The following is a 12,776-nucleotide window of genomic DNA, read 5'->3' as shown; positions in this document are numbered from 1 at the left end:
TGTTTTTCAAGTGTCCATATGAGTTTCCTTGTGAGTTTTTTTCTTTCTTTCTCCCACCTCCTCATGAACTTCCTGGATTCACAGAGGGTGATGATGATCACTGAAAAGAAATTAAATAAAATACATATATATATATATATATATATATATATATATATATATATATATATATATATATATATATATATATACACACAGTTTATATGACCTAATACATGATTGCATAACCTTTTTTAACATTCGAAAAGATGTAAAAACATAAATTACACTATGCTTTTCAGCCTTATTCTTTTATTTAGGACATACTCGTACACTATATCACCAAAAGATTGTGGACACCTGGTCATAAATACAGTATGTGCTTTTTGAGCATCGCATTCCACATTTAGTCCTAATTTGCTCTTATCATTTCCTCCATTCTTCTGGGAAGATGTTCGACAAAATTTTAGAGTGTGCTTGTGGAGATTTGTGATCACTCAGACACAAGGGTGTTAGTAAAATCAGGTACTGATATAGAGTAAGGAGCCCTGGGGTGCAGGCAGCGTTCCAATTCATCCCAAAGGTGTTCAGTAGGGTTGAGTTCAGAGCTCTATAGCAGAAGATCTTCCACTCTAACCCATATCTTCATGAAGTTTGCTTTGTGCACAGGGGTATTGTCATGCTGATATACAGGTTTGGGTCTCAAAGTTTAAATGGAGGGGATATTTCTTGCTACTGCATCCAATGACACCCTATACAAGTGTGTGCCTTCAGCTTTGTGATAACAGCTTGGGAAAGAACCACATGGACTGGGAAACTCAGGTGTCCAGATACGTTTGTCCATATAGTGTATGTACACATTTGTGTAATGTTAGAGAAGAGTTGATTGAAGTTAAATAACTTGTGTCTGACCAACGTGAAGTAGGTTTAAATGACAAACATATCAAACAGAAAAGTCATTGTAGATTAGAAACAAGTTTCTTATAATACTGTAGCAGTATGTTGTGCCAGGTTAAGCATCAGCAAGTGTGATCGCACCACCACCCATTAAAATTATTTTGAAATTGTATTTCTTTCATTTTATGGGTTGAACAACACATCATAAATAGCAGAATATTAAAAAGATCTGTGAAATGTTTTTCGGGCATAAAAGCATCAGACATGGTTCGACTGAAGGTGAGAACCTCAGACAGCCTATTCCTCACTCATTAGTGTTGTCATGGCCCAGCAGCATTACAGTGCATCTGGGAGAAGATCAGAGCAATATGTTCGTCTGTGGAGCAAAGAAAGTGCTGCTATTAAGCTTGTGCCTACTGTTCATTTAGTCCAGCGCAATGACTCAAGGTGGTCTTTGCTGAGAATGTGTACTGTTCCAGTGGCAGAAATAAAAGCAGAATCTAAGCTGCCATTTTGTCTCGAAACAGAGAATGCAAAGTGTGAATGCAAAGTGTCAATGCAAAGTGTAGTTCATTTTGTTATTGTAATCAGTCACGTCATGAGAGAAATTCATTAAAATGATCATTGCCTGCAGAACTTGGTGTAAGTGCTGTAGAACTTCAAAAGGCTTGTGTGTGTGTGCGCGTGTGCGTGCGTATGTGTGTGTACAGAAAACTGCTGCAGAATGAAAAAAGCGTCTTTATAGTAAAGATTTTCCTGCAATTGTTTGAAGTTTATTATAGTAGCAAGCTATCAGGTTACTGTGAATATCTACCAGGTAATGGTGTGTGCATGTCAAAAGCACCTGTTTTGCTCATTTAAGTTAAAGAACACACAGAACACAAACTGAGGCATCTGCTTCAGTGCTGTTACACTCATTGTTGCAGTGCTGGTTTTCTAATCACTGTTCCAGCCTTGACTCTTTTTCACTGTAATAATCTCCAACATAGTTTTCTTAAATAAGCTCATGAAGCAGGTCTTGAAGATGTATTGCACTTGTCTCACATCTTGCATGAAGGAAGTTACAATGCTCAGCTAGCCATATTAAAGTAAGATATTGTATGATTTCTGACATGGATGATGGATACAGAATTCTACCCTAAAACACACATGAATTAGTATTGATTAAACTTTTTATTGACATCCTTATTCCAGCTTTTATTGAATAATCTCTGGATGATGGGAAGCACCTGAGGTCGAGGGTTAGGCTTCCAGTTAACACTCGGTTGTATTAATGACCAGAGAGTTGGATTATGCGAAATCTACATTTAATGGAATATCTATGCAAACCAACATGCTAAATCAATACATCGGGCTATTGATATCGATTTCACCTTGACTCGTTTGCTTTAAGTTAAGATCAAGAAAACGTCTGCATGCGCTGGGTGAAACGCTCGTTTATTTCTCCCACTTGAAAAGAGTTTTAAAACCCCTTTCTCCAAAAAAAAATCTATTTAGTTTAGCTTATAGCAAAAATAGTAATAATAAAAAAAGAATACATTGTCATAAAGTGAGCTGTTCAGTTCTATCCCCCAGCGAGACAACAGGAGGTCGCTGTATTGCCTCATGATTTGAGTGCCTGCGTGATGAAAAAAATAAAAACACACACACTTCTGGTGCTGTCAGCACTCAGCTCTCCCTGTGGACAGAAAACAAACCCAGGAACAGAGTAGTTCTGCTCTCCAGGGACCGCATGAATCGTGGGGGACCTCGCCACTGATTTATACCTGTCTCCATTCCAAAGCTAGCCTGGCGAAATCTACAGTGTGTCCTGGAATGTTTAAACGTTCCTTATTTTACAGACCAGTTTGATTGCTGCTGGCCAATGTAAATGCAATTTTCACTTCTGGTGGGAGAGATGACTGGGTGAATCTGACTTGTTATTACCACAGATATTAATACAAGAATTGTTCAAAGATCATCCAGTATGTCATCATGCTAAAAAAAAAAAGTGCACTCAGTCACCTTCAACTTTGTCTAATTTTCTCTACCGTAATTTGGGCACCTGCCAATTCCCAGCCAGCTTTTCCAAATAATACATTACCAACCAGGAAGGGTGAAATCAAACACATGCTTCCTCTGGCACATAAAGCCAGCCATTCTGATCTTTTTCGATTTGTCAAGTCAAGTCAAGAAGCTTTTATTGTCATTTCAACCATATATAGCTGATGCAGTACACAGTGAAATGAAACAACGTTCCTCCTGAACCCAGGTGCTACATACAACAACATAAAACAACAGTCACAGAACAGAAGAACACAGGGCCAGGAACTAAGATCCTCGCCACATAAAGTGCATGTGTGCAACTGGTGCAAACAGTGCAAAAGACAACACAAGACAGTGCAAGACAACACAGGACAGTGCAGGACAATACACAATACACAAAATATAAAAATAAAAACAGCAATAGCTCCGCCAGTAAAACTTGTCGTGACAGAATAAGGTGCACAGTAGCAGAAAAATGTAAACAGAATTGTGCAATTCTACAATAGCTGCAATCAAAATGAACTGAACAGTGACCAAAGGATTTGGACAGAATATTGTGTTGCTGTTCATTCTGCAACTCTTTTGCTGTAAATAAGCTGGTGTTGCGTTGATTTACTGGAAAGCCAGAGTATACCTTCCTACTCAACCAGTATTCCCACAAAGACTTCATTTCAGGTGCTACACTTTGGAGAAATGTTTTGAATAATCAATTTTTTTGGGGGGTGAGTAAATAACTTTAAACAGATATCTTTTTAGGTCTTGCATAATAATATCAATTTGATGCTTCCTTCAATGCTTTCTTTTTAAATCCAGGCTCCTGAATAACAAACATGGTCTGCCCCTGATAAATATAATAAATAATACATTCTTACATAAACATGCACATGGTCTATTTAATCAGTCTCCAATACAAATCCAGTCGCTGAAAACTAAACAGCCACAGCAAGTCTATTACAGCCATCTCTTTTTTTTTACGTCTTGCGTAACCCATTTTAATGAATGTTCATCTTTCTCTGATGTACCACTAGGCTAAATGTCCTCACCACTCACCACTGCTATGACTAAACCTGTATACCTCCTATTGTTTCAATAAATCAGCTACGTCTTCAGTTTCACCTTTTTTCTCGTCCAGATTATTAACCATAGTTGCAACTAAATCAGCAAAGTTTTTAGTTTTGTTACTTCCCATTTACTACATTTTCCATTCGTCTAAATCTTACACAATCAGAGATTTTGGCGATCTAGATCCCGTAGCTTCTACAACACAAAATCTGCACATTTATACCTGGCAAAAGCTCATTTATCGCCACAGATGTTGACATATTTGATTCCTGCTGAGCCAATAGGATCACCATCTAAGAGATAAATCTTCATTTGTTTGTGATTCCCTGCCCACATGCTTGACAACCATCATGTCAGGTTCTTCTTTTTTTTCAGGCGTCTATCAGAGCAGACAGCAGTGCGCAACACTCAAAAGAGCACAAGTAAAACGAATTACAGTAAACTTACTAACAGCTTTCATGTTTGTAATTCAGCCGTTCGTTATTAATCATTAAAATGCTTGAAGCTACAATTTTGAAGCATGGTGTAAAGATCGTCTACTGAGAGCCAGAAGACAAAACTGCACTTCATAATTATCACCCAACCCTACCAACTTGTCCTTCATCGGTTATCCTATTAAAACTTACTGATGAAAAAGTGTATAGAGAAATCTCTTGCACTTTTTAAAAAATCATATGAATTAACTTTTATAGTTTGTGTCCATTGCATTTAATTTTTTTTTCAGCTTGAGGGCAGAACATTAGCACACCAGGTAGTGTTCACAGCTCGCAAAACAGCCAGGTGGGTTGCCTGATATAACCTGCCCCTAGGTGTAAGCGAGTGTATGAATATTTGTGCTCCGTGGCCTATAATGGATGTACACTGAGCATGAGGCAGGAATGCAGGGGAACATTGTGGATAGGGTAAATTAGCTGCAGGATTTGTCTTTTAATCTGGATAATTTAATTAACTTTAAAGTATTAATGCTTATGTGGCTCCTATATAACTTTTTCTTTAGAAAAACATAATAAGGTTCCAGAGAATAGTGTGTAGAATAGAACTATTCACATCTACTGTACTTTTTTCTGTACTGTACTGGGCATCCTTTCATATTTTCATACATTAATATTTCATTTCAAGACTTTTTATGGTCATGCAAGTATTAACCAAAATCTGTTTTTAAATATTATTTTTGAATTATTATTTTTTTTTCCTTTTATTTTACCAGGTGCCAAAAACATTTTGTATTCTTGCATTTTTTATTAAAGCTAATAACTGCAACATACGCAGGCCTGTTTTTAATATTTTATGCTTTTCCTTTACTTGTGCAAGATGAACATAAAATAATAAGGTGCTAAGTATGTGCTTTCTTTTGTCTATGCATGGGACGAAATTTACAAAAAAAGCCTGAGGGGCACAAATGATAAAATGCCACCTCTGTGGCAGTATAATTATGCAGTCGATAAAGTTTTTCATGTTTTATAATTTTTTAATCTCTTTCGTATCTCAACGGTTTCCCTATCATTGTTATTGCAAATTGTGGAGCACTTTGTGAACTCAACTTTGCATAATTAAATTTCTGTTATATTAACAACGTTACTGGTGTACCTTTATGTCCCTTTAGAAGCAATCCATTGAAGACCCCTAGATTCAATTTTCAAATTACTGCCATCAAATCTGATTTGAGACTCAGATATAGTACATACCTGCTTCTGAGCCTGAGAGCATTAGATTCTCTTGGCTCACTATTGTTTTCCTCTTCCTTCTGTCATTAAAGCAGATCCCAGTGATTCACTTAGTCTAATCTTTTGAGCCTGAGCGATCCGACTTGTTTGAAAAGATTCACCTGTTCACCCCGAGTACTGCATACCAATAGATACTTGTATGTCAAACCTAATTCTTTGATCCAGCTCTTCCTCCTTTGATCAGTTCATCCTTCCTCCCATAGAAACCCACTGATTTCATTACCACATTAGCTACATCCAGCAGGTTTCATGTATTCATCAGAGCAGAGAAACTTTTTTGTACTGGTGTCACACTATACTTTTTTATGCGCACTTTGGAAAACCAACTTTGAGTTTGTTCACAAAAACTGCATAGCTGAAAATAAGTAGCCCGTTTTCCAGATTCACTTGAGAGTGGAATCATAGGCTCACTATAGAGTCAGATGCTTATAATAGACTCTTGTAGCCCATCCAGGCTCCAGGTTTGATGTGTTGATGCTTTTCTACTCAGCACTGTTGTAAAGAGTGGTTATTTGAGTTACTTCAACTTTCTGTTCATCTTGAAGCCATCTGACAGTAATTCTCCACTGCTCTCTCTCATCAGCAAGGTGTTTCCTCTTTTTTATTATATTGTATACACTTTGTAGACTGTTGAGAAAGAAAATCCCTGGAATTTTAGAAATATTCAAACACACAATGTCATGGTCCCCATTCTCATGCTTGATGTTAATATCTAAAGGTGAAAGAGGAGAAGACAGTCTCTTGGCTGATAGATTAAAACGTCTCGTCTCTTTTCACTGTTTTACTCTAGCAAATGCAGTATATACAAGACAGGTACAGTGATCCAACATGCTTAAGCACTAACAAAAGATGAAACTGTGCCCCAAAAGCCATCTATCTAAGTCACTGAAGGCTTCTCCTTGTCTCTCCACACAACAGCTCATCGTCTGAATTCCTCCGCCTGGCAAAATCCAAATGCTCCCCAAATGACACTTAGTCTAAGAGTGCCTGAAACCCAGACAGCAAACTGTGAACTATTTACTCTGTGGTTAGGCCAGTAAGAGATCAGCAACATTTATCCTGGCATAGTAGTGTGAGCATAGTATTGCTCTATTAAATGCCAGTCTGTCCTCTTCTCTAGCTCATAGCACAGCAGGTAAATAGAATTCTGGCATACCTGTATAACGCACACAGAGTTCCCCCGAACGTTTATTTCCCCTCCTGAGAGATATTCATTGAGTACAGTCAGATGCTTATACTTCTTTTTCTTTGTTACTAAAATCTTTCCATTTTTTTTCCTAATGATTGGTTGATTTGTGGACTAATTTAATTTGGCTTAATTACTCACTCAGATGAATTACAGTACATTTATAGCTTTTGTTTTCCTAATCACTGTTCATTCATTAATGCTGATTTCATCTTTAAAATGACATTCATATTAGTTGGTAATGAACCGAATGTTATGCAGTATCATGATATGATGGTATCAAATGTTTTTTTGATAATAGCATCGAAATCTTAAGTTTACCCTTCATGGTTATGAGAGAGAGACAGAGAGAGAGAGAGAGAGAGAATATTATACCCAGGGCAATAAAAGTAGGGGCATCGTGGGTTTTCCTGCTGTTGACTTTATATTGTTATTTTTTTTATGCGCCTTTTAGGATCAAGCATGTCATTCTTGTGCATTCCTCAGTTTACAGTACATAGATCATCTCTGGGTTAGGGGATCGAATGAGGGATAAAGGAAGCAGTGGAAATGTTGGTATCCACTTGTGCTGAGGCAAGCTTTTGAAAACCGACACCAAAACAACCTTAATTGAATATACCAAGGCTAACTGTGCTGTGAACCACCGCGCTGGTGTTTTAAAATTGAGTTTGTTCTGGGGATCAGTGTGAGGGATCAATGCTTTTTCCTCACTTCCCACACACTGAACTGCTCAGATATCAAGGACTATACTGGTAATGCTCAGTGTGATGGTTAATGTTTAATTATATAGGAAGGGTTTTTGTACATTAGAGAAACAATTGACACTTGTATACCGGGTGTATACGGCATGGTGTTCGGCGACATTCATACTCATGTTCAAAATACTTCATTTATTCAGAGTACAGCTGCAGCTAGTGATTGTTATGATAGATTCATATTTTGAATCAGTTCATATCACAGGTAATTTTCCACAAAGCTTTGAATGGTCTCCTCATTTTCACTGCCGGAAATCACTGAATTTCATGATGATGTTAACTGAAAGCAAGACGGCGGCTTAATGACTGAACACCCAGCATTTACTGCGATCACAATTTACTGTGTATGCACAGCAAACTAAACAATGCAGGGTCTTTCAACTGTAGAGAAAGTAGGATAGTCGCTTCACTACTTCACCAATCTGTAACGCACAAGTTGCCATTAATAAGCAATAGAGATTTTACTTCCATCCTGTATGTGTTTTTAGGCGAACTGAAATAGTGAACTGAAATAGTGACAATGGTTTTGCACGCTTCATAACGTAGTCTTTGTTTGCTATTTGTTTTATTTTAAATGATTAAAATTGGAAGTTAGTTGTAGCTCTCATTGACTATACTGTTATGGTTTTTGCATCTGTATAAAACAAAACACATTTGTTTTTAAATGCTTTAAACAGTGGGTAAATATTGTAAACAGATTCACCGTATCTTTAAAGGAATAACAACTGAAATGTTTTAATTCTTTTCTAAAATTGCATTGAAAAGTCAAAATCTCTGAACTGAAAATGATTGGAGCATAATGAACTTCTGAGCCATTTTTTTTACAGCAAATAGAGCTCCAGGGTTTCCTACCTTCTTCACAGAATCGTTCTTAGCAGGTGTAGTGGTTAGAGGCATGGGTCTGGTGTCATTTAAAGTCTGTTAAAGAGCTCTTAGTGTTATAATGAGGGAAGTAATAAAGAAGAAAATGTCACTTATCATCTGCAACAATTAATTGGTAGAGGAATTATGTTAATTGTGCAGTCGAATTAAGCATAATATATGAATCTTTTCGATTTTATTTTTATTTGTTAGTCAGATGCTCATGTTCACTTTATTACTAAAAAAAAAAAAAAACACACCTGCTCTTGTCATCTCGCATTCTAAGTAGAAATATGGGTGTTTATTATAATAATAATAATGCACATTAGGGCATGTTTATCACTTCAGTAAGCATGTTATGATCAGTTAAAAATGACATATGAGTTGAACTTAATAGTAATGCAAAATATAGAATGAAAGCTGGTGTGCCAGCTAGCAGGTGACTCCATATAAATTCTTTACTACTTCGGTATTTCCCTCTGTAGGCTTCTGACAGCAGGGACAGAGTCCTTTTCATTTGCGGCACGTCAAAGTGTCGAGTTTTCAAGATAACGCGCCTTTGTCAAAGATTAATAATCCATCAGTCCAAGAAGACCCAAAAGAACTCTCTGTTGTGTTGTTTATTTCTCTCCAGGTTGTTATGTGCACATGATTGAGGCTTGGTGCAGTCAGGGAGTCAGTATTTGATTAGTCTTTTGGCTGAAGTGGAGTGAATGATCGAACGAGGTTTACCCAGTAACGCAGGAGGAAACACGTTTGGGTGTGCGAGTCCTTGGACTCTACTCTAAACGGTACATAGCGTGATATCCTGTAAAATCACTGAGGGGGCGTTCAGGTGGAAAAATGCCATTTCGTTTATTGCATTGGTTTTGCTAACATGAAGCCAGGAAGTGGGTAAACTTTGGCACATAAAAGGGCGTGTAGAAAAGATGTAGAGATGTCGAAAGATTCTTAGCATGTTTGATTCCACAGCTCGCTCGTGTGATCAGCGAGAGCGAAACCTGCGTGTCAGAGCAGCTCAGTGTGAGCTACAAGTGTGTCTATAGGGAATTGTTTGTATTTCCTCTCGCATCAGGGTGCTAGCTTTCGCTCATGACTTATGTATGATGTTTCCATCTTCTGTTTCACATGCAAACATTAGCAGACATGCTTAAAAATTCCGGGTGTGTTCCAGATTACTGGAGCGTGTGTGTGTCTGTCTGTGTATGGGGGGCTTTCCTTTCTGGATGATAAAGATAAAGGGTAAATACTAAACTATTTTATCTTTTGGAGATATTTTATAGTCAAAAAACAACCAATTCTCTTGTTCACATGCATGATATCTTCTGATGCCGTACCAACACATAAAAAAGAGGGATTGTTGTGTCTGTGCTTTTAAGAAAACTTTTTATTCTTTCTCTGGGCACTTGGCCATAAAACTACTTCTTTCTCGTGCTCTATAATCACATGAATGATTGTGTTATTCTTTTCCAAAAGAGAGAGAGAGAGAGAGAGAGAGCAGCAGTACTGAAGTGCATTATGTTGTTTTTTTTTAGACTTACTGCTACTTTATTTATTTCCTTGTCTTTTCCTTTTCCTTTCCACCACTACAAAGGTCAATGATGCATTATATAACCATATACTGAAGCAACATATGGCAGTTGAAGCCTTTCGCATTAAATCTTTGCAATGCGCATTTTATTTAAATATGTTTCAGGTAACGCATAGCATTATTTTATTGTCCATTAGGCATACGTGATCTTAATTCCCTAAGCCAAGTGCTTCACTAATGGAGTATATTAATTCCTTGTTATGGTTTGTGCCTCCAAACTTATGCGTTGGCCTATAGCAGTGTATTCCTCGATGCCTTCTTGAGTGAAACATGTTTCATGATCTGCAATATTAATGGAGTGGTAAATTAGCATGGCACACTCAGCAGCCCTCATCTTCATAGCAGATGGAGCAGAGAGAGAGAGAGAGAGAGAGAGAGAGTGCCATTCACAAGCATAGCCTTCTAAATACCACCCAGTAAGTTAGCACCAGCTTCCCTGAGATCATTTTTAAAGCCAACATTTGCATTTAAATGAAATATAAAGGGCACTGGGGTGGTAGGAGATTTTTTAATGGTATACGGCATGATGACGTTCATTTCCGCGTATTGCGCTCCACATCGCTCTCTATGTGCACAGCAGAAGACCAAGCTCATCCCTGCTTCGTGTCACCTGACTATACATTAACAAGCAGTCTGCACTCTTAATTCAATCTGTCTCCTGGAAACTACTGACTCAACCATTTTTGTTTTATAGAGACAGAGGTTTTCCTCAGGTTTCTCAGGTTTCAGTGCTTGCCTGCTGACCTTTTGCTCTAAGGGCCATGAAAAGTAACATAATAATGGACTCAGAGACGAAATAAAATTTCCCCTTCTCTTCTCATATTCATTAAGTACATCAGTTGCACGTGCGTTATAAATAAAGCATTATGCCCCACACGCAGAGGATGCCTCTCACAATGCATGTTTGCAGTCAGTAAATCGTGTTGCTGCTCAGTTTGTTTGTTTTTTAAAAGCACGATAAAAGTGAACGATTTAAGCCTTTTAATGCAACACTTACCATGTGTAGGAACGACAGTATGCTTTTGCACTTAGTCGTTAGAAAGACTTTGAAAGGTCTTTAAAAGGATCGTTCTTTTTGTTTTCTCCAACACCAAGGCAGAAAGTCTGCTATAAAGCTAAGTGAACCTTCTGATCTCATAAAAGAGTCCAAAGCATCACAAACACGCAGTAAACATATAACTGCTGTATGTTTCATGTTGAGTTTTTTTTCATCTTTTTTGGATTATACTCTAATTTCCTCAACATATTGTTTTAATTTTAGTAGATCATTGTTATATAATTATTACATACATTTGGATGTTTTTTTTTTTTTTTTTTTTATCTTTTGGGATTCCTTTGCACTCTTGACTCGCAGTATTCTCAAAAGATCATTCCAGATACCTTGTCTATACTGAACAGTGTTTCTTAGCTCTGTTTGCTCATTTGATTTGTTTCTTTTACTTTGTCAATGGAGTAGGCCAGTATGGCTAACACACAACACACAACACACACACACACACACACACACACACACACACACACACACACACACAAAGCTGACTTCTTCTCTCCAATCAAACGGAAGATGAGTCAATAGATATCTGAACTTGGATTGATTTGCGCAGGTGTTCCACACTCTTCAGTGCTCAGTGCCTTCGCCTGGAAACTCCGCCCCCTCAATCTCACCTTGCATGCTTTCTGCACAGAGAAATGACTAAATATTTCAAGTTTGTTAATGCAAATGCAAAATTCTATTCATGTATGCTTGACATAGCTACAGTTAGATGAGAATATATTTAACATGTAATGTTAAATAGTAAATATAGATGTTGCCATGTGGACATTCGGCAGCAGAAAGTGTCCCATGACATCTAAAAAGGGGGCTAAGTTAAAGATACATGTCACTGCATTCTTTATTTTCATTGGCTAAATCTTGTGATGCATGTCTTCAACTCCGCCCTTTTTTTGACGCCAGAGGATACGACAACCAATAAATAAGCAGTTTCTTGTAACAATACTCATTTCTTATGATGAACTGAAATCAGGAGCATATATATATATATACTGAAATGAACTGAACTGAACGGAACTGAAATGATATACATGTAGAATGGACTTAGAGCTGGTGGTGATGAATTCCAGTGCACTGGATGATTAATGAAACAAGAAAGGAAGTTTGTGTGTCACTCAGCTGCAATATTTACACAGCAATTTTGTGTGAATTAGCAGGAATATGTACACATTACTGAATTGAACAATTTAAAAGCAGGGAAAGCGCAGTACAGTACAAACTAAACACAAGCCTGCTTAAGTTATTCCAGGACCAGGACTGGGAAACACTTCCCTACGTCATGTAGTAATAATGTGGATGTTGTAGGCATCTACTGTATACATCACATTTAAAACTGTCTGGGGGCCATCTGGAGACTGAAAATTCCTACTGGCGACTTTTTGCAGAAATTCTCTCCCCTAACTGGGTAGGAGATGATGAGCATCCCGCTGGGGAAGCCATCCAGGAAACTCTTTCTCTCTCAATCTCTCTCTCTCTCTCTCTCTCTCTCTCTCTCTCTCTCTCTCTCTCACACTCTATCACTGTCTGCTATGTGAGTGGGTGGAAGGCAGAACAGGAGGCAGGGGGTTAATTGAGATTTTGCTAGTTGTTGTTCTCCCCATGTGGATCTTTCGGTGATGACAAGATTCCTGGCTGCAATTGTAAA

At 37.7% G+C, this 12,776-nt stretch overlaps 1 protein-coding gene across 3 annotated transcripts in view; it reads left to right on the top strand.

Annotated features, from left to right (window-relative positions):
• The window catches only part of htr4 (5-hydroxytryptamine receptor 4), an 88,952-nt gene that overhangs the window by 7,140 nt on the left and 69,036 nt on the right, over positions 1-12,776 (top strand). The window lies entirely within an intron of this gene.

Source organism: Silurus meridionalis, chromosome 5, assembly GCF_014805685.1.
Source record: "Silurus meridionalis isolate SWU-2019-XX chromosome 5, ASM1480568v1, whole genome shotgun sequence".
Taxonomy (NCBI): domain Eukaryota; kingdom Metazoa; phylum Chordata; class Actinopteri; order Siluriformes; family Siluridae; genus Silurus; species Silurus meridionalis.
This window is presented reverse-complemented; position numbering and strand designations above follow the sequence as displayed.